Genomic DNA, 17500 nt, shown 5'->3' with positions numbered 1-17500 from the left:
TACTTCTAACTACTGGTTCATAAATGAATACGTTTGAAAATGGAATGCATCAACAGAACGGTGTTGGCAGTATAAAAATATCTACAGCACCTTGTATTCCCAGGTGGTCTCCCATACAAGTACTGACCAGGCCCAACACTGCTTAGCTTCCAAGATCAGATAAGATTGGGCGTATCCAGTGTGGTGTGGCTGTAGATGAGCTTTGTGGTTTCTGTTTGAACTTTTCTATTTCTAACTACTGGTTCATAAATGAATACATTTGAAAATTGAATGCATCAACAGGACGCTGTTGGCAGTATAAAAATATCTACAGCACCTTGTATTCCCAGGTGGTCTCCCATCCAAGTACTAACCAGGCCCAACACTGCTTAGCTTCCAAGATCAGATGAGATTGGGCGTATCCAGTGTGGTGTGGCTGTAGATGAGCTTTGTGGTTTCTGTTAGAACTTTTCTACTTCTAACTACTGGTTCATAAATTAATACGTTTGAAAATGGAATGCATCAACAGAACGGTGTTGGCAGTATAAAAATATCTACAGCACCTTGTATTCCCAGGTGGTCTCCCATCCAAGTACTAACCAGGCCCAACACTGCTTAGCTTCCAAGATCAGATGAGATTGGGCGTATCCAGTGTGGTGTGGCTGTAGATGAGCTTTGTGGTTTCTGTTAGAACTTTTCTACTTCTAACTACTGGTTCATAAATTAATACGTTTGAAAATGGAATGCATCAACAGAACGGTGTTGGCAGTATAAAATTATCTACAGCACCTTGTATTCTCAGGTGGTCTCCCATCAAAGTACTAACCAGGCCCAACACTGCTTAGCTTCCAAGATCAGATGAGATTGGGCGTATCCAGTGTGGTGTGGCTGTAGATGAACTTTGTGGTTTCTGTTAGAACTTTTCTACTTCTAACTACTGGTTCATAAATGAATACGTTTGAATATGGAATGCATCAACAGAACGGTGTTGGCAGTATAAAAATATCTACAGCACCTTGTATTCCCAGGTGGTCTCCCATACAAGTACTAACCAGGCACAACACTGCTTAGCTTCCAAGATCAGATGAGATTGGGCGTATCCAGTGTGGTGTGGCTGTAGATAATCTTTGTGGTTTCTGTTAGAACTTTTCTACTTCTAACTACTGGTTCATAAATGAATACGTTTGAAAATGGAATGCATCAACAGAACGGTGTTGGCAGTATAAAATTATCTACAGCACCTTGTATTCCCAGGTGGTCTCCCATCCAAGTACTAACCAGGCCCAACACTGCTTAGCTTCCAAGATCAGATGAGATTGGGCGTATCCAGTGTGGTGTGGCTGTAGATGAGCTTTATGGTTTCTGTTAGAACTTTTCTACTTCTAACTACTGGTTCATAAATGAATACGTTTGAAAATGGAATGCATCAACAGAACGGTGTTGGCAGTATAAAAATATCTACAGCACCTTGTATTCCCAGGTGGTTTCCCATCCAAGTACTAACCAGGCCCAACACTGCTTAGCTTCCAAAATCAGATGAGATTGGGCGTATCCAGTGTGGTGTGGCTGTAGATGAGCTTTGTGGTTTCTGTTAGAACTTTTCTACTTGTAACTACTGGTTCATAAATGAATACGTTTGAAAATGGAATGCATCAACAGAACGGTGTTGGCAGTATAAAATTATCTACAGCACCTTGTATTCCCAGGTGGTCTCCCATCCAAGTACTAACCAGGCCCAACACTGCTTAGCTTCCAAGATCAGATGAGATTGGGCGTATCCAGTGTGGTGTGGCTGTAGATGAGCTTTATGGTTTCTGTTAGAACTTTTCTACTTCTAACTACTGGTTCATAAATGAATACATTTGAAAATTGAATGCATCAACAGGACGCTGTTGGCAGTATAAAAATATCTACAGCACCTTGTATTCCCAGGTGGTCTCCCATACAAGTACTAACCAGGCCCAACACTGCTTAGCTTCCAAGATCAGATGAGATTGGGCGTATCCAGTGTGGTGTGGCTGTAGATGATCTTTGTGGTTTCTGTTAGAACTTTTCTACTTCTAACTACTGGTTCATAAATTAATACGTTTGAAAATGGAATGCATCAACAGAACGGTGTTGGCAGTATAAAAATATCTACAGCACCTTGTATTCCCAGGTGGTCTCCCATCCAAGTACTAACCAGGCCCAACACTGCTTAGCTTCCAAGATCAGATGAGATTGGGCATATCCAGTGTTGTGTGGCTGTAGATGAACTTTGTGGTTTCTGTTAGAACTTTTCTACTTCTAACTACTGGTTCATAAATGAATACGTTTGAAAATGGAATGCATCAACAGAACGGTGTTGGCAGTATAAATTAATCTACAGCACCTTGTATTCACAGGTGGTCTCCCACCCAAGTACTGACCAGGCCCAACACTGCTTAGCTTCCAAAATCAGATGAGATTTGGCGTATCCAGTGTGATGTGGCTGTAGATAAGCTTTGTGGTTTCTGTTTGAACTTTTCTACTTCTAACTACTGGTTCATAAATGAATACATTTGAAAATTGAATGCATCAACAGAACGGTGTTGGCAGTATAAAATTATCTACAGCACCTTGTATTCCCAGGTGGTCTCCCATCCAAGTACTAACCAGGCCCAACACTGCTTAGCTTCCAAGATCAGATGAGATTGGGCGTATCCAGTGTGGTGTGGCTGTAGATGAGCTTTGTGGTTTCTGTTAGAACTTTTCTACTTCTAACTACTGGTTCATAAATGAATACATTTGAAAATGGAATGCATCAACAGAACGGTGTTGGCAGTATAAAAATATCTACAGCACCTTGTATTCCCAGGTGGTCTCCCATCCAAGTACTAACCAGGCCCAACACTGCTTAGCTTCCAAGATCAGATGAGATTGGGCGTATCCACTGTGGTGTGGCTGTAGATGAACTTTGTGGTTTCTGTTAGAACTTTTCTACTTCTAACTACTGGTTCATAAATGAATACGTTTGAAAATGGAATGCATCAACAGAACGGTGTTGGCAGTATAAAAATATCTACAGCACCTTGTATTCCCAGGTGGTCTCCCATACAAGTACTGACCAGGCCCAACACTGCTTAGCTTCCAAGATCAGATAAGATTGGGCGTATCCAGTGTGGTGTGGCTGTAGATGAGCTTTGTGGTTTCTGTTTGAACTTTTCTATTTCTAACTACTGGTTCATAAATGAATACATTTGAAAATTGAATGCATCAACAGGACGCTGTTGGCAGTATAAAAATATCTACAGCACCATGTATTCCCAGGTGGTCTCCCATCCAAGTACTAACCAGGCCCAACACTGCTTAGCTTCCAAGATCAGATGAGATTGGGCATATCCAGTGTGGTGTGGCTGTAGATGAGCTTTGTGGTTTCTGTTAGAACTTTTCTACTTCTAACTACTGGTTCATAAATTAATACGTTTGAAAATGGAATGCATCAACAGAACGGTGTTGGCAGTATAAAAATATCTACAGCACCTTGTATTCCCAGGTGGTCTCCCATCCAAGTACTAACCAGGCCCAACACTGCTTAGCTTCCAAGATCAGATGAGATTGGGCGTATCCAGTGTGGTGTGGCTGTAGATGAGCTTTGTGGTTTCTGTTAGAACTTTTCTACTTCTAACTACTGGTTCATAAATTAATACGTTTGAAAATGGAATGCATCAACAGAACGGTGTTGGCAGTATAAAATTATCTACAGCACCTTGTATTCTCAGGTGGTCTCCCATCAAAGTACTAACCAGGCCCAACACTGCTTAGCTTCCAAGATCAGATGAGATTGGGCGTATCCAGTGTGGTGTGGCTGTAGATGAACTTTGTGGTTTCTGTTAGAACTTTTCTACTTCTAACTACTGGTTCATAAATGAATACGTTTGAATATGGAATGCATCAACAGAACGGTGTTGGCAGTATAAAAATATCTACAGCACCTTGTATTCCCAGGTGGTCTCCCATACAAGTACTAACCAGGCCCAACACTGCTTAGCTTCCAAGATCAAATGAGATTGGGCGTATCCAGTGTGGTGTGGCTGTAGATGAACTTTGTGGTTTCTGTTAGAACTTTTCTACTTCTAACTACTGGTTCATAAATTAATACGTTTGAAAATGGAATGCATCAACAGAACGGTGTTGGCAGTATAAAATTATCTACAGCACCTTGTATTCTCAGGTGGTCTCCCATCAAAGTACTAACCAGGCCCAACACTGCTTAGCTTCCAAGATCAGATGAGATTGGGCGTATCCAGTGTGGTGTGGCTGTAGATGAACTTTGTGGTTTCTGTTAGAACTTTTCTACTTCTAACTACTGGTTCATAAATGAATACGTTTGAATATGGAATGCATCAACAGAACAGTGTTGGCAGTATAAAAATATCTACAGCACCTTGTATTCCCAGGTGGTCTCCCATACAAGTACTAACCAGGCCCAACACTGCTTAGCTTCCAAGATCAAATGAGATTGGGCGTATCCAGTGTGGTGTGGCTGTAGATGAACTTTGTGGTTTCTGTTAGAACTTTTCTACTTCTAACTACTGGTTCATAAATGAATACGTTTGAAAATGGAATGCATCAACAGAACGGTGTTGCAGTATAAATTAATCTACAGCACCTTGTATTCACAGGTGGTCTCCCACCCAAGTACTGACCAGGCCCAACACTGCTTAGCTTCCAAGATCAGATGAGATTTGGCGTATCCAGTGTGATGTGGCTGTAGATAAGCTTTGTGGTTTCTGTTTGAACTTTTCTACTTCTAACTACTGGTTCATAAATGAATACATTTGAAAATTGAATGCATCAACAGAACGGTGTTGGCAGTATAAAATTATCTACAGCACCTTGTATTCCCAGGTGGTCTCCCATCCAAGTACTAACCAGGCCCAACACTGCTTAGCTTCCAAGATCAGATGAGATTGGGCGTATCCAGTGTGGTGTGGCTGTAGATGAGCTTTGTGGTTTCTGTTAGAACTTTTCTACTTCTAACTACTGGTTCATAAATGAATACATTTGAAAATGGAATGCATCAACAGAACGGTGTTGGCAGTATAAAAATATCTACAGCACCTTGTATTCCCAGGTGGTCTCCCATCCAAGTACTAACCAGGCCCAACACTGCTTAGCTTCCAAGATCAGATGAGATTGGGCGTATCCACTGTGGTGTGGCTGTAGATGAACTTTGTGGTTTCTGTTAGAACTTTTCTACTTCTAACTACTGGTTCATAAATGAATACGTTTGAAAATGGAATGCATCAACAGAACGGTGTTGGCAGTATAAAATTATCTACAGCACCTTGTATTCCCAGGTGGTCTCCCATCCAAGTACTAATCAAGCCCAACACTGCTTAGCTTCCAAGATCAGATGAGATTGGGCGTATCCAGTGTGGTGTGGCTGTAGATGAGCTTTATGGTTTCAGTTAGAACTTTTCTACTTCTAACTACTGGTTCATAAATGAATACGTTTGAAAATGGAATGCATCAACAGAACGGAGTTGGCAGTATAAAAATATCTACAGCACCTTGTATTCCCAGGTGGTCTCCCCTCCAAGTACTAACCAGGCCCAACACTGCTTAGCTTCCAAGATCAGATGAGATTGGGTGTATCCAGTGTGGTGTGGCTGTAGATGAACTTTGTGGTTTCTGTTAGAACTTTTCTACTTCTAACTACTGGTTCATAAATGAATACGTTTGAAAATGGAATGCATCAACAGAACGGTGTTGGCAGTATAAAAATATCTACAGCACCTTGTATTCCCAGGTGGTCTCCCATCCAAGTACTAACCAGGCCCAACACTGCTTAGCTTTCAAGATCATATGAGATTGGGCTTATCCAGTGTGGTGTGGCTGTAGATGAGCTTTGTGGTTTCTGTTAGAACTTTTCTACTTCTAACTACTGGTTCATAAATGAATACGTTTGAAAATGGAATGCATCAACAGAACGGTGTTGGCAGTATAAAAATATCTACAGCACCTTGTATTCCCAGGTGGTCTCCCATCCAAGTACTAACCAGGCCCAACACTGCTTAGCTTCCAAGATCAGATGAGATTGGGCGTATCCAGTGTGGTGTGGCTGTAGATGAGCTTTGTGGTTTCTGTTTGAACTTTTCTACTTCTAACTACTGGTTCATAAATTAATACATTTGAAAATTGAATGCATCAACAGAACGGTGTTGGCAGTATAAAAATATCTACAGCACCTTGTATTCACAGGTGGTCTCCCATCCAAGTACTAACCAGGCCCAACACTGCTTAGCTTTCAAGATCAGATGAGATTGGGCGTATCCAGTGTGGTGTTGCTGTAGATGAACTTTCTGGTTTCTGTTAGAACTTTTCTACTTCTAACTACTGGTTCATAAATGAATACGTTTTAAAATGGAATGCATCAATAGAACGGTGTTGGCAGTATAAAATTATCTACAGCACCTTGTATTCCCAGGTGGTCTCCCATCCAAGTACTAACCAGGCCCAACACTGCTTAGCTTCCAAGATCAGATGAGAATGGGCGTATCCAGTGTGGTGTGGCTGTAGATGAGCTTTGTGGTTTCTGTTAGAACTTTTCTACTTCTAACTACTGGTTCATAAATGAATACGTTTGAAAATGGAATGCATCAACAGAACGGTGTTGGCAGTATAAAAATATCTACAGCACCTTGTATTCCCAGGTGGTCTCCCATCCAAGTACTAACCAGGCCCAACACTGCTTAGCTTCCAAGATCAGATGAGATTGGGCGTATCCAGTGTGGTGTGGCTGTAGATGAGCTTTGTGGTTTCTGTTTGAACTTTTCTACTTCTAACTACTGGTTCATAAATGAATATGTTTAAAAATGGAATGCATCAACAGAACGGTGTTGGCAGTATAAAAATATCTACAGCACCTTGTATTCCCAGGTGGTCTCCCATCCAAGTACTAAACAGGCCCAACACTACTTAGCTTCCAAGATCAGATGAGATTGGGCGTATCCAGTGTGGTGTGGCTGTAGATGAGCTTTGTGGTTTCTGTTTGAACTTTTCTACTTCTAACTACTGGTTCATATATGAATAAATTTGAAAATTAAATGCATCAACAGAACGGTGTTGGCAGTATAAAAATATCTACAGCACCTTGTATTCCCAGGTGGTCTCCCATCCAAGTACTAACCAGGCCCAGCACTGCTTAGCTTCCAATATCAGATGAGATTGGGCGTATCCAGTGTGGTGTGGCTGAAGATGAACTTTGTGGTTTCTGTTAGAACTTTTCTACTTCTAACTACTGGTTCATAAATGAATACGTTTTAAAATGGAATGCATCAACAGAACGGTGTTGGCAGTATAAAATTATCTACAGCACCTTGTATTCCCAGGTGGTCTCCCATCCAAGTACTAACCAGGCCCAACACTGCTTAGCTTCCAAGATCAGATGAGATTGGGCGTATCCAGTGTGGTGTGGCTGTAGATGAGCTTTGTGGTTTCTGTTTGAACTTTTCTACTTCTAACTACTGGTTCATAAATGAATACATTTGAAAATTGAATGCATCAACAGAACGGTGTTGGCAGTATAAAAATATCTACAGCACCTTGTATTCCCAGGTGGTCTCCCATCCAAGTACTAACCAGGCCCAGCACTGCTTAGCTTCCAAGATCAGATGAGATTGGGCGTATCCAGTGTGGTGTGGCTGTAGATGAGCTTTGTGGTTTCTGTTAGAACTTTTCTACTTCTAACTACTGGTTCATAAATGAATACGTTTAAAAATGGAATGCATCAACAGAACTGTGTTGGCAGTATAAAAATATCTACAGCACCTTGTATTCCCAGGTGGTCTCCCATCCAAGTACTAATCAGGCCCAACACTGCTTAGCTTCCAAGATCAGATGAGATTAGGCGTATCCAGTGTGGTGTGGCTGTAGATGAGCTTTATGGTTTCTGTTAGAACTTTTCTACTTCTAACTACTGGTTCATAAATGAATACGTTTAAAAATGGAATGCATCAACAGAACGGTGTTGGCAGTATAAAAATATCTACAGCACCTTGTATTCCCAGGTGGTCTCCCATCCAAGTACTAACCAGGCCCAACACTGCTTAGCTTCCAAGATCAGATGAGATTGGGCGTATCCAGTGTGGTGTGGCTGTAGATGAGCTTTGTGGTTTCTGTTAGAACTTTTCTACTTCTAACTACTGGTTCATAAATGAATACGTTTGAAAATGGAATGCATCAACAGAACGGTGTTGGCAGTATAAAAATATCTACAGCACCTTGTATTCCCAGGTGGTCTCCCATCCAAGTACTAACCAGGCCCAACACTGCTTAGCTTCCAAGATCAGATGAGATTGGGCGTATCCAGTGTGGTGTGGCTGTAGATGAGCTTTGTGGTTTCTGTTTGAACTTTTCTACTTCTAACTACTGGTTCATATGTGAATACATTTGAAAATTGAATGCATCAACAGAACGTTGTTGGCAGTATAAAAATATCTACAGCACCTTGTATTCCCAGGTGGTCTCCCATCCAAGTACTAACCAGGCCCAGCACTGCTTAGCTTCCAAGATCAGATGAGATTGGGTGTATCCAGTGTGGTGTGGCTGTAGATGAACTTTGTGGTTTCTGTTAGAACTTTTCTACTTCTAACTACTGGTTCATAAATGAATACGTTTTAAAATGGAATGCATCAACAGAACGGTGTTGGCAGTATAAAATTATCTACAGCACCTTGTTTTCCCAGGTGGTCTCCCATCCAAGTACTAACCAGGCCCAACACTGCTTAGCTTCCAAGATCAGATGAGATTGGGCGTATCCAGTGTGGTGTGGCTGTAGATGAGCTTTAGGGTTTCTGTTAGAACTTTTCTACTTCTAACTACTGGTTCATAAATGAATGCATTTGAAATGGAATGCATCAACAGAACGGTGTTGGCAGTACAAAAATATCTACAGCACCTTGTATTCCCAGGTGGTCTCCCATCCAAGTACTAACCAGGCCCAACACTGCTTAGCTTCCAAGATCAGATGAGAATGGGCGTATCCAGTGTGGTGTGGCTGTAGATGAGCTTTGTGGTTTCTGTTAGAACTTTTCTACTTCTAACTACTGGTTCATAAATGAATACGTTTGAAAATGGAATGCATCAACAGAACGGTGTTGGCAGTATAAAATTATCTACAGCACCTAGTATTCCCAGGTGGTCTCCCATCCAAGTACTAACCAGGCCCAACACTGCTTAGCTTCCAAGATCAAATGAGATTGGGCGTATCCAGTGTGGTGTGGCTGTAGAAGAGCTTTTTGGTTTCTGTTAGTACTTTTCTACTTCTAACTACTGGTTCATAAATGAATAAGTTTGAAAATGGATTGCATCAACAGAACGGTGTTGGTAGTATAAAAATTTCTACAGCACCTTGTATTCCCAGGTGGTCTCCCATCCAAGTACTAACCAGGCCCAACACTGCTTAGCTTCCTTGATCAGATGAGATTGGGCGTATCCAGTGTGGTGTGGCTGTAGATGATCTTTGTCGTTTCTGTTAGAACTTTTCTACTTCTAACTACTGGTTCATAAATGAATATGTTTGAAAATGGAATGCATCAACAGAACGGTGTTGGTAGTATAACAATATCTACAGCACCTTGTATTCCCAGGTGGTCTCCCATCCAAGTACTAACCAGGCCCAACACTGTTTAGCTTCCAAGATCAGATGAGATTGGGCGTATCGAGTGTGGTGTGGCTGTAGATGAGCTTTGCAGTTTCTGTTAGAACTTTTCTACTTTTAACTACTGGTTCATAAATGAATACATTTGAAAATGGAATGCATCAACAGAACGGTGTTGGCAGTATAAAAATATCTACAGCACCTTATATTCCCAGGTGGTCTCCCATCCAAGTACTAACCAGGCCCAACACTGCTTAGCTTCCAAGATCAGATGAGATTGGGCGTATCCAGTGTGGTGTGGCTGTAGATGAGCTTTGTGGTTTCTGTTAGAACTTTTCTACTTCTAACTACTGGTTCATAAATGAATAGGTTTGAAAATGGAATGCATCAACAGAACGGTGTTGGCAGTATAAAAATATCTACAGCACCTACGTATTCCCAGGTGGTCTCCCATCCAAGTACTAACCAGACCCAACACTGCTTAGCTTCCAAGATCAGATGAGATTGGGCAAATCCAGTGTGGTGTGGCTGTAGAAGAGCTTTAGGGTTTCTGTTAGTACTTTTCTACTTCTAACTACTGGTTCATAAATGAATACGTTTGAAAATGGAATGCATCAACAGAACGGTGTTGGTAGTACAAAAATATCTACAGCACCTTGTATTCCCAGGTGGTCTCCCATCCAAGTACTAACCAGGCCCAACACTGCTTAGCTTCCAAGATCAGATGAGATTGGGCATATCCAGTGTGGTGTGGCTATAGAAGAGCTTTATGGTTTCTGTTAGTACTTTTCTACTTCTAACTACTGGTTCATAAATGAATAAGTTTGAAAATGGAATGCATCAACAGAACGGTGTTGGTAGTATAAAAATATCTACAGCACCTTGTATTCCCAGGTGGTCTCCCATCCAAGTACTAACCAGGCCCAACACTGCTTAGCTTCCAAGATCAGATGAGATTGGGCGTATCCAGTGTGGTGTGGCTGTAGATGAGCTTTGTGGTTTCTGTTTGAACTTTTCTACTTCTAACTACTGGTTCATAAATGAATACATTTGAAAATTGAATGCATCAACAGAACGGTGTTGGCAGTATAAAAATATCTACAGCACCTTGTATTCCCAGGTGGTCTCCCATGCAAGTACTAACCAGACCCAACACTGCTTAGCTTCCAAGATCAGATGAGATTGGGCATATCCAGTGTGGTGTGGCTGTAGATGAGCTTTGTGGTTTCTGTTTGAACTTTTCTACTTCTAACTACTGGTTCATAAATGAATACATTTGAAAATTGAATACATCAACAGAACGGTGTTGGCAGTATAAAAATATCTACAGCACCTTTTATTCCTAGATGGTCTCCCATCCAAGTACTAACCAGACCCAACACTGCTTAGCTTCCAAGATCAGATGAGATTGGGCGTATTCAGTGTGGTGTGGCTGTAGATGAGCTTTATAGTTTCTGTTAGAACTTTTCTACTTCTAACTACTGGTTCATAAATGAATACGTTTGAAAATGGAATGCATCAACAGAACGGTGTACGTAGTATAAAAATATCTACAGCACCTTGTTTTCCCAGGTGGTCTCCCATCCAAGTACTAATCAGGCCCAACACTGCTTAGCTTCCTAGATCAGATGAGATTGGGCGTATCCAGTGTGGTGTGGCTGTAGATAAGCTTTGTGGTTTCTGTTAGAACTTTTCTACTTCTAACTACTGGTTCATAAATGAATACGTTTGAAAATGGAATGCATCAACAGAACGGTGTTGGCAGTATAAAAATATCTACAGCACCTATGTATTCCCAGGTGGTCTCCCATCCAAGTACTGACCAGGACCAACACTGCTTAGCTTTCAAGATCAGATGAGATTGGGCATATCCAGTGTGGTGTGGCTGTAGAAGAGCTTTATGGTTTCTGTTAGTACTTTTCTACTTCTAACTACTGGTTCATAAATGAATACGTTTGAAAATGGAATGCATCAACAGAACGGTGTTGATAGTATAAAAATATCTACAGCACCTTGTATTCCCAGGTGGTATCCCATCCAAGTACTAACCAGGCCCAACACTGCTTAGCTTCCAAGATCAGATGAGATTGGGCGTATCCAGTGTTGTGTTGCTGTAGATGAACTTTCTGGTTTCTGTTAGAACTTTTCTACTTCTAACTACTGGTTCATAAATGAATACATTTTAAAATGGAATGCATCAACAGAACGGTGTTGGCAGTATAAAATTATCTACAGCATCTTGTATTCCCAGGTGGTCTCCCATCCAAGTACTAACCAGGACCAACACTGCTTAGCTTCCAAGATCAGATGAGATTGGGCATATCCAGAGTGGTGTGGCTGTAGATGAGCTTTGTGGTTTCTGTTAGAACTTTTCTACTTCTAACTACTGGTTCATAAATGAATACGTTTGAAAATGGAATGCATCAACAGAACGGTGTTGATAGTATAAAAATATCTACAGCACCTTGTATTCCCAGGTGGTATCCCATCCAAGTACTAACCAGGCCCAACACTGCTTAGCTTCCAAGATCAGATGAGATTGGGCGTATCCAGTGTGGTGTGGCTGTAGATGAGCTTTGTGGTTTCTGTTTGAACTTTTCTACTTCTAACTACTGGTTCATAAATGAATACATTTGAAAATTGAATACATCAACAGAACGGTGTTGGCAGTATAAAAATATCTACAGCACCTTGTATTCCCAGGTGGTCTCCCATCCAAGTACTAACCAGGCCCAACACTGCTTAGCTTCCAAGATCAGATGAGATTGGGCGTATCCAGTGTGGTGTGGCTGTAGATGAGCTTTGCAGTTTCTGTTAGAACTTTTCTACTTCTAACTACTGGTTCATAAATGAATACATTTGAAAATGGAATGCATCAACAGAACAGTGTTGGCAGTATAAAAATATCTACAGCACCTTGTATTCCCAAGTGGTCTCCCATCCAATTACTAACCAGGTCCAACACTGCTTAGCTTCCAAGATCAGATGAGATTGGGCATATCCAGTGTGGTGTGGCTGTAGATAAGCTTTGTGGTTTCTGTTAGAACTTTTCTACTTCTAACTACTGGTTCATAAATGAATAAGTTTTAAAATGGAATGCATCAACAGAACGGTGTTGGCAGTATAAAATTATCTACAGCACCTAGTATTCCCAGGTGGTCTCCCATCCAAGTACTAACCAGGCCTAACACTGCTTAGCTTCCAAGATCAGATGAGATTGGGCGTATCCAGTGTGGTGTAGCTGTAGAAGAGCTTTATGGTTTCTGTTAGTACTTTTCTACTTCTAACTACTGGTTCATAAATGAATAAGTTTGAAAATGGAATGCATCAACAGAACGGTGTTGGTAGTATAAAAATTTCTACAGCACCTTGTATTCCCAGGTGGTCTCCCATCCAAGTACTAACCAGGCCCAACACTGCTTAGCTTACTAGATCAGATGAGATTGGGCATATCCAGTGTGGTGTGGCTATAGATGAGCTTTGTGGTTTCTGTTAGAACTTTTCTACTTCTAACTACTGGTTCATAAATGAATACGTTTGAAAATGGAATGCATCAACAGAACGGTGTTGGCAGTATAAAATTATCTACAGCACTTATGTATTCCCAGGTGGTCTCCCATCCAAGTACTAACCAGGCCCAACACTGCTTAGCTTCTAAGATCAGATGAGATTGGACATATCCAGTGTGGTGTGGCTGTAGAAGAGCTTTATGGTTTCTGTTAGAACTTTTCTACTTCTAACTACTGGTTCATAAATGAATATGTTTTAAAATGGAATGCATCAACAGAACGGTGTTGGCAGTATAAAATTATCTACAGCACCTTGTATTCCCAGGTGGTCTCCCATTCAAGTACTAACCAGGCCCAACACTGCTTAGCTTCCAAGATCAGATGAGATTGGGCATATCCAGTGTGGTGTGGCTGTAGATGAGCTTTATGGTTTCTGTTAGAACTTTTCTACTTCTAACTACTGGTTCATAAATGAATACGTTTGAAAATGGAATGCATCAACAGAACGGTGTTGGTAGTATAAAAATATCTACAGCACCTTGTATTCCCAGGTGGTCTCCCATCCAAGTACTAACCAGGCCCAACACTGCTTAGCTTCCAAGATCAGATGAGATTGGGCATATCCAGTGTGGTGTGGCTATAGAAGAGCTTTATGGTTTCTGTTAGTACTTTTCTACTTCTAACTACTGGTTCATAAATGAATAAGTTTGAAAATGGAATGCATCAACAGAACGGTGTTGGTAGTATAAAAATATCTACAGCACCTTGTATTCCCAGGTGGTCTCCCATCCAAGTACTAACCAGGCCCAACACTGCTTAGCTTCCAAGATCAGATGAGATTGGGCGTATCCAGTGTGGTGTGGCTGTAGATGAGCTTTGTGGTTTCTGTTTGAACTTTTCTACTTCTAACTACTGGTTCATAAATGAATACATTTGAAAATTGAATGCATCAACAGAACGGTGTTGGCAGTATAAAAATATCTACAGCACCTTGTATTCCCAGGTGGTCTCCCATGCAAGTACTAACCAGACCCAACACTGCTTAGCTTCCAAGATCAGATGAGATTGGGCATATCCAGTGTGGTGTGGCTGTAGATGAGCTTTGTGGTTTCTGTTTGAACTTTTCTACTTCTAACTACTGGTTCATAAATGAATACATTTGAAAATTGAATACATCAACAGAACGGTGTTGGCAGTATAAAAATATCTACAGCACCTTTTATTCCTAGATGGTCTCCCATCCAAGTACTAACCAGACCCAACACTGCTTAGCTTCCAAGATCAGATGAGATTGGGCGTATTCAGTGTGGTGTGGCTGTAGATGAGCTTTATAGTTTCTGTTAGAACTTTTCTACTTCTAACTACTGGTTCATAAATGAATACGTTTGAAAATGGAATGCATCAACAGAACGGTGTACGTAGTATAAAAATATCTACAGCACCTTGTTTTCCCAGGTGGTCTCCCATCCAAGTACTAATCAGGCCCAACACTGCTTAGCTTCCTAGATCAGATGAGATTGGGCGTATCCAGTGTGGTGTGGCTGTAGATAAGCTTTGTGGTTTCTGTTAGAACTTTTCTACTTCTAACTACTGGTTCATAAATGAATACGTTTGAAAATGGAATGCATCAACAGAACGGTGTTGGCAGTATAAAAATATCTACAGCACCTATGTATTCCCAGGTGGTCTCCCATCCAAGTACTGACCAGGACCAACACTGCTTAGCTTTCAAGATCAGATGAGATTGGGCATATCCAGTGTGGTGTGGCTGTAGAAGAGCTTTATGGTTTCTGTTAGTACTTTTCTACTTCTAACTACTGGTTCATAAATGAATACGTTTGAAAATGGAATGCATCAACAGAACGGTGTTGATAGTATAAAAATATCTACAGCACCTTGTATTCCCAGGTGGTATCCCATCCAAGTACTAACCAGGCCCAACACTGCTTAGCTTCCAAGATCAGATGAGATTGGGCGTATCCAGTGTTGTGTTGCTGTAGATGAACTTTCTGGTTTCTGTTAGAACTTTTCTACTTCTAACTACTGGTTCATAAATGAATACATTTTAAAATGGAATGCATCAACAGAACGGTGTTGGCAGTATAAAATTATCTACAGCATCTTGTATTCCCAGGTGGTCTCCCATCCAAGTACTAACCAGGACCAACACTGCTTAGCTTCCAAGATCAGATGAGATTGGGCATATCCAGAGTGGTGTGGCTGTAGATGAGCTTTGTGGTTTCTGTTTGAACTTTTCTACTTCTAACTACTGGTTCATAAATGAATACATTTGAAAATTGAATACATCAACAGAACGGTGTTGGCAGTATAAAAATATCTACAGCACCTTGTATTCCCAGGTGGTCTCCCATCCAAGTACTAACCAGGCCCAACACTGCTTAGCTTCCAAGATCAGATGAGATTGGGCGTATCCAGTGTGGTGTGGCTGTAGATGAGCTTTGCAGTTTCTGTTAGAACTTTTCTACTTCTAACTACTGGTTCATAAATGAATACATTTGAAAATGGAATGCATCAACAGAACAGTGTTGGCAGTATAAAAATATCTACAGCACCTTGTATTCCCAAGTGGTCTCCCATCCAATTACTAACCAGGTCCAACACTGCTTAGCTTCCAAGATCAGATGAGATTGGGCATATCCAGTGTGGTGTGGCTGTAGATAAGCTTTGTGGTTTCTGTTAGAACTTTTCTACTTCTAACTACTGGTTCATAAATGAATAAGTTTTAAAATGGAATGCATCAACAGAACGGTGTTGGCAGTATAAAATTATCTACAGCACCTAGTATTCCCAGGTGGTCTCCCATCCAAGTACTAACCAGGCCTAACACTGCTTAGCTTCCAAGATCAGATGAGATTGGGCGTATCCAGTGTGGTGTAGCTGTAGAAGAGCTTTATGGTTTCTGTTAGTACTTTTCTACTTCTAACTACTGGTTCATAAATGAATAAGTTTGAAAATGGAATGCATCAACAGAACGGTGTTGGTAGTATAAAAATTTCTACAGCACCTTGTATTCCCAGGTGGTCTCCCATCCAAGTACTAACCAGGCCCAACACTGCTTAGCTTACTAGATCAGATGAGATTGGGCATATCCAGTGTGGTGTGGCTATAGATGAGCTTTGTGGTTTCTGTTAGAACTTTTCTACTTCTAACTACTGGTTCATAAATGAATACGTTTGAAAATGGAATGCATCAACAGAACGGTGTTGGCAGTATAAAATTATCTACAGCACTTATGTATTCCCAGGTGGTCTCCCATCCAAGTACTAACCAGGCCCAACACTGCTTAGCTTCTAAGATCAGATGAGATTGGACATATCCAGTGTGGTGTGGCTGTAGAAGAGCTTTATGGTTTCTGTTAGAACTTTTCTACTTCTAACTACTGGTTCATAAATGAATATGTTTTAAAATGGAATGCATCAACAGAACGGTGTTGGCAGTATAAAATTATCTACAGCACCTTGTATTCCCAGGTGGTCTCCCATTCAAGTACTAACCAGGCCCAACACTGCTTAGCTTCCAAGATCAGATGAGATTGGGCATATCCAGTGTGGTGTGGCTGTAGATGAGCTTTATGGTTTCTGTTAGAACTTTTCTACTTCTAACTACTGGTTCATAAATGAATACGTTTGAAAATGGAATGCATCAACAGAACGGTGTTGGTAGTATAAAAATATCTACAGCACCTTGTATTCCCAGGTGGTCTCCCATCCAAGTACTAACCAGGCCCAACACTGCTTAGCTTCCAAGATCAGATGAGATTGGGCGTATCCAGTGTGGTGTGGCTGTAGATGAAATTTGTGGTTTCTGAAGGAACTTTTCTACTTCTAACTACTGGTTCATAAATGAATAAGTTTTAAAATGGAATGCATCAACAGAACGGTGTTGGCAGTATAAAAATATCTACAGCACCTTGTATTCCCAGGTGGTCTCCCATCCAAGTACTAACCAGGGCCAACACTGCATAGCTTCCAAGATCAGATGAGCTTGGGCGTATCCAATGTGGTGTGACTATAGATGAACTTTGTGGTTTCTGTTAGAACTTTTCTACTTCTAACTACTGGTTCATAAATGAATACGTTTTAAAATGGAATGCATCAACAGAACGGTGTTGGCAGTATAAAAATATCTACAGCACCTTGTATTCCCAGGTGGTCTCCCATCCAAGTACTAACCAGGCCCAACACTGCTTAGCTTCCAAGATCAGATGAGATTGGGCGTACCCAGTGTGGTGTGGCTGTAGATGAGCTTTGTGGTTTCTGTTAGAACTTTTCTACTACTAACTACTGGTTCATAAATGAATACGTTTGAAAATGGAATGCATCAACAGAACGGTGTTGGCATTATAAAATTATCTACAGCACCTTGT

At 41.0% G+C, this 17500-nt stretch overlaps 58 non-coding genes and 20 pseudogenes across 58 annotated transcripts in view; all 78 read right to left on the bottom strand.

The window, feature by feature from the left end:
- Positions 1 to 78: 78 nt before the first annotated feature.
- LOC134886264 (5S ribosomal RNA) lies at positions 79 to 197 on the bottom strand. Its single transcript, XR_010170352.1, has one exon. It is a non-coding gene; the product is annotated as a 5S ribosomal RNA (ribosomal RNA).
- A 107-nt stretch (positions 198 to 304) lies between these two features.
- On the bottom strand, positions 305 to 423 carry LOC135061627 (5S ribosomal RNA). Its single transcript, XR_010248003.1, has one exon. It is a non-coding gene; the product is annotated as a 5S ribosomal RNA (ribosomal RNA).
- Positions 424 to 530: 107 nt separating this feature from the next.
- LOC135061615 (5S ribosomal RNA) lies at positions 531 to 649 on the bottom strand. Its single transcript, XR_010247992.1, has one exon. It is a non-coding gene; the product is annotated as a 5S ribosomal RNA (ribosomal RNA).
- Positions 650 to 756: 107 nt separating this feature from the next.
- LOC134902085 (5S ribosomal RNA) lies at positions 757 to 875 on the bottom strand. The gene has a single exon (XR_010175560.1). It is a non-coding gene; the product is annotated as a 5S ribosomal RNA (ribosomal RNA).
- A 107-nt stretch (positions 876 to 982) lies between these two features.
- On the bottom strand, positions 983 to 1101 carry LOC134885699 (5S ribosomal RNA). Its single transcript, XR_010169809.1, has one exon. It is a non-coding gene; the product is annotated as a 5S ribosomal RNA (ribosomal RNA).
- A 107-nt stretch (positions 1102 to 1208) lies between these two features.
- LOC135061603 (5S ribosomal RNA) lies at positions 1209 to 1327 on the bottom strand. The gene has a single exon (XR_010247981.1). It is a non-coding gene; the product is annotated as a 5S ribosomal RNA (ribosomal RNA).
- Positions 1328 to 1434: 107 nt separating this feature from the next.
- LOC135067257 (5S ribosomal RNA) lies at positions 1435 to 1553 on the bottom strand. Its single transcript, XR_010253477.1, has one exon. It is a non-coding gene; the product is annotated as a 5S ribosomal RNA (ribosomal RNA).
- Positions 1554 to 1660: 107 nt separating this feature from the next.
- LOC135061592 (5S ribosomal RNA) lies at positions 1661 to 1779 on the bottom strand. The gene has a single exon (XR_010247970.1). It is a non-coding gene; the product is annotated as a 5S ribosomal RNA (ribosomal RNA).
- Positions 1780 to 1886: 107 nt separating this feature from the next.
- Positions 1887 to 2005, bottom strand: LOC135060948 (5S ribosomal RNA). Its single transcript, XR_010247343.1, has one exon. It is a non-coding gene; the product is annotated as a 5S ribosomal RNA (ribosomal RNA).
- Positions 2006 to 2112: 107 nt separating this feature from the next.
- Positions 2113 to 2231, bottom strand: LOC134884906 (5S ribosomal RNA). The gene has a single exon (XR_010169037.1). It is a non-coding gene; the product is annotated as a 5S ribosomal RNA (ribosomal RNA).
- A 107-nt stretch (positions 2232 to 2338) lies between these two features.
- On the bottom strand, positions 2339 to 2457 carry LOC134893161 (5S ribosomal RNA; annotated as a pseudogene).
- A 107-nt stretch (positions 2458 to 2564) lies between these two features.
- On the bottom strand, positions 2565 to 2683 carry LOC135061580 (5S ribosomal RNA). Its single transcript, XR_010247958.1, has one exon. It is a non-coding gene; the product is annotated as a 5S ribosomal RNA (ribosomal RNA).
- Positions 2684 to 2790: 107 nt separating this feature from the next.
- LOC135063996 (5S ribosomal RNA) lies at positions 2791 to 2909 on the bottom strand. The gene has a single exon (XR_010250313.1). It is a non-coding gene; the product is annotated as a 5S ribosomal RNA (ribosomal RNA).
- Positions 2910 to 3016: 107 nt separating this feature from the next.
- On the bottom strand, positions 3017 to 3135 carry LOC134886262 (5S ribosomal RNA). Its single transcript, XR_010170351.1, has one exon. It is a non-coding gene; the product is annotated as a 5S ribosomal RNA (ribosomal RNA).
- Positions 3136 to 3242: 107 nt separating this feature from the next.
- LOC135059394 (5S ribosomal RNA) lies at positions 3243 to 3361 on the bottom strand. Its single transcript, XR_010245798.1, has one exon. It is a non-coding gene; the product is annotated as a 5S ribosomal RNA (ribosomal RNA).
- A 107-nt stretch (positions 3362 to 3468) lies between these two features.
- Positions 3469 to 3587, bottom strand: LOC135061569 (5S ribosomal RNA). The gene has a single exon (XR_010247947.1). It is a non-coding gene; the product is annotated as a 5S ribosomal RNA (ribosomal RNA).
- Positions 3588 to 3694: 107 nt separating this feature from the next.
- Positions 3695 to 3813, bottom strand: LOC134902084 (5S ribosomal RNA). Its single transcript, XR_010175559.1, has one exon. It is a non-coding gene; the product is annotated as a 5S ribosomal RNA (ribosomal RNA).
- A 107-nt stretch (positions 3814 to 3920) lies between these two features.
- LOC135063202 (5S ribosomal RNA) lies at positions 3921 to 4039 on the bottom strand. The gene has a single exon (XR_010249538.1). It is a non-coding gene; the product is annotated as a 5S ribosomal RNA (ribosomal RNA).
- A 107-nt stretch (positions 4040 to 4146) lies between these two features.
- Positions 4147 to 4265, bottom strand: LOC134902083 (5S ribosomal RNA). Its single transcript, XR_010175558.1, has one exon. It is a non-coding gene; the product is annotated as a 5S ribosomal RNA (ribosomal RNA).
- Positions 4266 to 4372: 107 nt separating this feature from the next.
- Positions 4373 to 4491, bottom strand: LOC135063201 (5S ribosomal RNA). Its single transcript, XR_010249537.1, has one exon. It is a non-coding gene; the product is annotated as a 5S ribosomal RNA (ribosomal RNA).
- A 106-nt stretch (positions 4492 to 4597) lies between these two features.
- LOC134889951 (5S ribosomal RNA) lies at positions 4598 to 4716 on the bottom strand (annotated as a pseudogene).
- Positions 4717 to 4823: 107 nt separating this feature from the next.
- Positions 4824 to 4942, bottom strand: LOC135061558 (5S ribosomal RNA). Its single transcript, XR_010247936.1, has one exon. It is a non-coding gene; the product is annotated as a 5S ribosomal RNA (ribosomal RNA).
- Positions 4943 to 5049: 107 nt separating this feature from the next.
- Positions 5050 to 5168, bottom strand: LOC135063995 (5S ribosomal RNA). Its single transcript, XR_010250312.1, has one exon. It is a non-coding gene; the product is annotated as a 5S ribosomal RNA (ribosomal RNA).
- A 107-nt stretch (positions 5169 to 5275) lies between these two features.
- Positions 5276 to 5394, bottom strand: LOC135058861 (5S ribosomal RNA). Its single transcript, XR_010245285.1, has one exon. It is a non-coding gene; the product is annotated as a 5S ribosomal RNA (ribosomal RNA).
- Positions 5395 to 5501: 107 nt separating this feature from the next.
- On the bottom strand, positions 5502 to 5620 carry LOC135059279 (5S ribosomal RNA). The gene has a single exon (XR_010245688.1). It is a non-coding gene; the product is annotated as a 5S ribosomal RNA (ribosomal RNA).
- A 107-nt stretch (positions 5621 to 5727) lies between these two features.
- Positions 5728 to 5846, bottom strand: LOC134887348 (5S ribosomal RNA; annotated as a pseudogene).
- Positions 5847 to 5953: 107 nt separating this feature from the next.
- LOC135061546 (5S ribosomal RNA) lies at positions 5954 to 6072 on the bottom strand. The gene has a single exon (XR_010247923.1). It is a non-coding gene; the product is annotated as a 5S ribosomal RNA (ribosomal RNA).
- A 107-nt stretch (positions 6073 to 6179) lies between these two features.
- On the bottom strand, positions 6180 to 6298 carry LOC134884362 (5S ribosomal RNA). Its single transcript, XR_010168512.1, has one exon. It is a non-coding gene; the product is annotated as a 5S ribosomal RNA (ribosomal RNA).
- Positions 6299 to 6405: 107 nt separating this feature from the next.
- On the bottom strand, positions 6406 to 6524 carry LOC135065874 (5S ribosomal RNA). The gene has a single exon (XR_010252144.1). It is a non-coding gene; the product is annotated as a 5S ribosomal RNA (ribosomal RNA).
- A 107-nt stretch (positions 6525 to 6631) lies between these two features.
- On the bottom strand, positions 6632 to 6750 carry LOC135061535 (5S ribosomal RNA). The gene has a single exon (XR_010247910.1). It is a non-coding gene; the product is annotated as a 5S ribosomal RNA (ribosomal RNA).
- A 107-nt stretch (positions 6751 to 6857) lies between these two features.
- On the bottom strand, positions 6858 to 6976 carry LOC135062606 (5S ribosomal RNA). The gene has a single exon (XR_010248954.1). It is a non-coding gene; the product is annotated as a 5S ribosomal RNA (ribosomal RNA).
- A 107-nt stretch (positions 6977 to 7083) lies between these two features.
- On the bottom strand, positions 7084 to 7202 carry LOC134885664 (5S ribosomal RNA). Its single transcript, XR_010169774.1, has one exon. It is a non-coding gene; the product is annotated as a 5S ribosomal RNA (ribosomal RNA).
- A 107-nt stretch (positions 7203 to 7309) lies between these two features.
- LOC135061523 (5S ribosomal RNA) lies at positions 7310 to 7428 on the bottom strand. Its single transcript, XR_010247899.1, has one exon. It is a non-coding gene; the product is annotated as a 5S ribosomal RNA (ribosomal RNA).
- A 107-nt stretch (positions 7429 to 7535) lies between these two features.
- Positions 7536 to 7654, bottom strand: LOC134901347 (5S ribosomal RNA). Its single transcript, XR_010174835.1, has one exon. It is a non-coding gene; the product is annotated as a 5S ribosomal RNA (ribosomal RNA).
- Positions 7655 to 7761: 107 nt separating this feature from the next.
- Positions 7762 to 7880, bottom strand: LOC135062231 (5S ribosomal RNA). Its single transcript, XR_010248585.1, has one exon. It is a non-coding gene; the product is annotated as a 5S ribosomal RNA (ribosomal RNA).
- A 107-nt stretch (positions 7881 to 7987) lies between these two features.
- Positions 7988 to 8106, bottom strand: LOC135061512 (5S ribosomal RNA). The gene has a single exon (XR_010247888.1). It is a non-coding gene; the product is annotated as a 5S ribosomal RNA (ribosomal RNA).
- A 107-nt stretch (positions 8107 to 8213) lies between these two features.
- LOC135061499 (5S ribosomal RNA) lies at positions 8214 to 8332 on the bottom strand. The gene has a single exon (XR_010247877.1). It is a non-coding gene; the product is annotated as a 5S ribosomal RNA (ribosomal RNA).
- Positions 8333 to 8439: 107 nt separating this feature from the next.
- Positions 8440 to 8558, bottom strand: LOC134900781 (5S ribosomal RNA). The gene has a single exon (XR_010174285.1). It is a non-coding gene; the product is annotated as a 5S ribosomal RNA (ribosomal RNA).
- Positions 8559 to 8665: 107 nt separating this feature from the next.
- LOC134900887 (5S ribosomal RNA) lies at positions 8666 to 8784 on the bottom strand. The gene has a single exon (XR_010174389.1). It is a non-coding gene; the product is annotated as a 5S ribosomal RNA (ribosomal RNA).
- A 106-nt stretch (positions 8785 to 8890) lies between these two features.
- On the bottom strand, positions 8891 to 9009 carry LOC135065872 (5S ribosomal RNA). The gene has a single exon (XR_010252142.1). It is a non-coding gene; the product is annotated as a 5S ribosomal RNA (ribosomal RNA).
- Positions 9010 to 9116: 107 nt separating this feature from the next.
- LOC134900975 (5S ribosomal RNA) lies at positions 9117 to 9235 on the bottom strand. The gene has a single exon (XR_010174475.1). It is a non-coding gene; the product is annotated as a 5S ribosomal RNA (ribosomal RNA).
- A 107-nt stretch (positions 9236 to 9342) lies between these two features.
- Positions 9343 to 9461, bottom strand: LOC134891746 (5S ribosomal RNA; annotated as a pseudogene).
- Positions 9462 to 9568: 107 nt separating this feature from the next.
- Positions 9569 to 9687, bottom strand: LOC135067587 (5S ribosomal RNA). The gene has a single exon (XR_010253799.1). It is a non-coding gene; the product is annotated as a 5S ribosomal RNA (ribosomal RNA).
- Positions 9688 to 9794: 107 nt separating this feature from the next.
- Positions 9795 to 9913, bottom strand: LOC135058460 (5S ribosomal RNA). The gene has a single exon (XR_010244889.1). It is a non-coding gene; the product is annotated as a 5S ribosomal RNA (ribosomal RNA).
- A 107-nt stretch (positions 9914 to 10020) lies between these two features.
- Positions 10021 to 10140, bottom strand: LOC134891742 (5S ribosomal RNA; annotated as a pseudogene).
- Positions 10141 to 10247: 107 nt separating this feature from the next.
- Positions 10248 to 10366, bottom strand: LOC135068141 (5S ribosomal RNA). Its single transcript, XR_010254348.1, has one exon. It is a non-coding gene; the product is annotated as a 5S ribosomal RNA (ribosomal RNA).
- Positions 10367 to 10473: 107 nt separating this feature from the next.
- LOC135061487 (5S ribosomal RNA) lies at positions 10474 to 10592 on the bottom strand. The gene has a single exon (XR_010247866.1). It is a non-coding gene; the product is annotated as a 5S ribosomal RNA (ribosomal RNA).
- Positions 10593 to 10699: 107 nt separating this feature from the next.
- LOC134885370 (5S ribosomal RNA) lies at positions 10700 to 10818 on the bottom strand. Its single transcript, XR_010169485.1, has one exon. It is a non-coding gene; the product is annotated as a 5S ribosomal RNA (ribosomal RNA).
- Positions 10819 to 10925: 107 nt separating this feature from the next.
- LOC134887900 (5S ribosomal RNA) lies at positions 10926 to 11044 on the bottom strand (annotated as a pseudogene).
- Positions 11045 to 11151: 107 nt separating this feature from the next.
- On the bottom strand, positions 11152 to 11270 carry LOC135067652 (5S ribosomal RNA). The gene has a single exon (XR_010253863.1). It is a non-coding gene; the product is annotated as a 5S ribosomal RNA (ribosomal RNA).
- Positions 11271 to 11377: 107 nt separating this feature from the next.
- Positions 11378 to 11497, bottom strand: LOC134894136 (5S ribosomal RNA; annotated as a pseudogene).
- A 107-nt stretch (positions 11498 to 11604) lies between these two features.
- LOC134888433 (5S ribosomal RNA) lies at positions 11605 to 11723 on the bottom strand (annotated as a pseudogene).
- A 107-nt stretch (positions 11724 to 11830) lies between these two features.
- Positions 11831 to 11949, bottom strand: LOC134889103 (5S ribosomal RNA; annotated as a pseudogene).
- A 107-nt stretch (positions 11950 to 12056) lies between these two features.
- LOC135059251 (5S ribosomal RNA) lies at positions 12057 to 12175 on the bottom strand. The gene has a single exon (XR_010245662.1). It is a non-coding gene; the product is annotated as a 5S ribosomal RNA (ribosomal RNA).
- A 107-nt stretch (positions 12176 to 12282) lies between these two features.
- LOC135061476 (5S ribosomal RNA) lies at positions 12283 to 12401 on the bottom strand. The gene has a single exon (XR_010247855.1). It is a non-coding gene; the product is annotated as a 5S ribosomal RNA (ribosomal RNA).
- A 107-nt stretch (positions 12402 to 12508) lies between these two features.
- On the bottom strand, positions 12509 to 12627 carry LOC134888427 (5S ribosomal RNA; annotated as a pseudogene).
- A 107-nt stretch (positions 12628 to 12734) lies between these two features.
- LOC135067286 (5S ribosomal RNA) lies at positions 12735 to 12853 on the bottom strand. The gene has a single exon (XR_010253506.1). It is a non-coding gene; the product is annotated as a 5S ribosomal RNA (ribosomal RNA).
- Positions 12854 to 12960: 107 nt separating this feature from the next.
- Positions 12961 to 13079, bottom strand: LOC134893883 (5S ribosomal RNA; annotated as a pseudogene).
- A 107-nt stretch (positions 13080 to 13186) lies between these two features.
- On the bottom strand, positions 13187 to 13306 carry LOC134895750 (5S ribosomal RNA; annotated as a pseudogene).
- Positions 13307 to 13413: 107 nt separating this feature from the next.
- Positions 13414 to 13532, bottom strand: LOC135063284 (5S ribosomal RNA). The gene has a single exon (XR_010249619.1). It is a non-coding gene; the product is annotated as a 5S ribosomal RNA (ribosomal RNA).
- Positions 13533 to 13639: 107 nt separating this feature from the next.
- Positions 13640 to 13758, bottom strand: LOC135068140 (5S ribosomal RNA). Its single transcript, XR_010254347.1, has one exon. It is a non-coding gene; the product is annotated as a 5S ribosomal RNA (ribosomal RNA).
- A 107-nt stretch (positions 13759 to 13865) lies between these two features.
- On the bottom strand, positions 13866 to 13984 carry LOC135061464 (5S ribosomal RNA). Its single transcript, XR_010247843.1, has one exon. It is a non-coding gene; the product is annotated as a 5S ribosomal RNA (ribosomal RNA).
- A 107-nt stretch (positions 13985 to 14091) lies between these two features.
- On the bottom strand, positions 14092 to 14210 carry LOC134885369 (5S ribosomal RNA). Its single transcript, XR_010169484.1, has one exon. It is a non-coding gene; the product is annotated as a 5S ribosomal RNA (ribosomal RNA).
- A 107-nt stretch (positions 14211 to 14317) lies between these two features.
- Positions 14318 to 14436, bottom strand: LOC134887899 (5S ribosomal RNA; annotated as a pseudogene).
- Positions 14437 to 14543: 107 nt separating this feature from the next.
- Positions 14544 to 14662, bottom strand: LOC135067651 (5S ribosomal RNA). The gene has a single exon (XR_010253862.1). It is a non-coding gene; the product is annotated as a 5S ribosomal RNA (ribosomal RNA).
- A 107-nt stretch (positions 14663 to 14769) lies between these two features.
- LOC134894135 (5S ribosomal RNA) lies at positions 14770 to 14889 on the bottom strand (annotated as a pseudogene).
- Positions 14890 to 14996: 107 nt separating this feature from the next.
- Positions 14997 to 15115, bottom strand: LOC134888432 (5S ribosomal RNA; annotated as a pseudogene).
- Positions 15116 to 15222: 107 nt separating this feature from the next.
- Positions 15223 to 15341, bottom strand: LOC134889102 (5S ribosomal RNA; annotated as a pseudogene).
- Positions 15342 to 15448: 107 nt separating this feature from the next.
- LOC135061452 (5S ribosomal RNA) lies at positions 15449 to 15567 on the bottom strand. Its single transcript, XR_010247832.1, has one exon. It is a non-coding gene; the product is annotated as a 5S ribosomal RNA (ribosomal RNA).
- Positions 15568 to 15674: 107 nt separating this feature from the next.
- On the bottom strand, positions 15675 to 15793 carry LOC134888426 (5S ribosomal RNA; annotated as a pseudogene).
- Positions 15794 to 15900: 107 nt separating this feature from the next.
- LOC135067285 (5S ribosomal RNA) lies at positions 15901 to 16019 on the bottom strand. Its single transcript, XR_010253505.1, has one exon. It is a non-coding gene; the product is annotated as a 5S ribosomal RNA (ribosomal RNA).
- A 107-nt stretch (positions 16020 to 16126) lies between these two features.
- LOC134893881 (5S ribosomal RNA) lies at positions 16127 to 16245 on the bottom strand (annotated as a pseudogene).
- A 107-nt stretch (positions 16246 to 16352) lies between these two features.
- On the bottom strand, positions 16353 to 16472 carry LOC134895749 (5S ribosomal RNA; annotated as a pseudogene).
- A 107-nt stretch (positions 16473 to 16579) lies between these two features.
- LOC135063283 (5S ribosomal RNA) lies at positions 16580 to 16698 on the bottom strand. Its single transcript, XR_010249618.1, has one exon. It is a non-coding gene; the product is annotated as a 5S ribosomal RNA (ribosomal RNA).
- A 107-nt stretch (positions 16699 to 16805) lies between these two features.
- On the bottom strand, positions 16806 to 16924 carry LOC135061441 (5S ribosomal RNA). The gene has a single exon (XR_010247821.1). It is a non-coding gene; the product is annotated as a 5S ribosomal RNA (ribosomal RNA).
- A 107-nt stretch (positions 16925 to 17031) lies between these two features.
- Positions 17032 to 17150, bottom strand: LOC134894868 (5S ribosomal RNA; annotated as a pseudogene).
- A 107-nt stretch (positions 17151 to 17257) lies between these two features.
- Positions 17258 to 17376, bottom strand: LOC135059421 (5S ribosomal RNA). Its single transcript, XR_010245824.1, has one exon. It is a non-coding gene; the product is annotated as a 5S ribosomal RNA (ribosomal RNA).
- A 107-nt stretch (positions 17377 to 17483) lies between these two features.
- Positions 17484 to 17500, bottom strand: part of LOC135059593 (5S ribosomal RNA) — a 119-nt gene continuing 102 nt past the window's right edge. The window contains exon 1 of the ribosomal RNA XR_010245994.1: positions 17484 to 17500. This exon is cut by the window's right edge and continues 102 nt beyond it. This is a non-coding gene — a ribosomal RNA (5S ribosomal RNA).

Source organism: Pseudophryne corroboree, chromosome 3, assembly GCF_028390025.1.
Source record: "Pseudophryne corroboree isolate aPseCor3 chromosome 3, aPseCor3.hap2, whole genome shotgun sequence".
NCBI lineage: Eukaryota > Metazoa > Chordata > Amphibia > Anura > Myobatrachidae > Pseudophryne > Pseudophryne corroboree.
The sequence above is the reverse complement of the archived record's forward strand: the minus strand, read 5'-3'. Positions and strand labels throughout refer to the sequence as shown.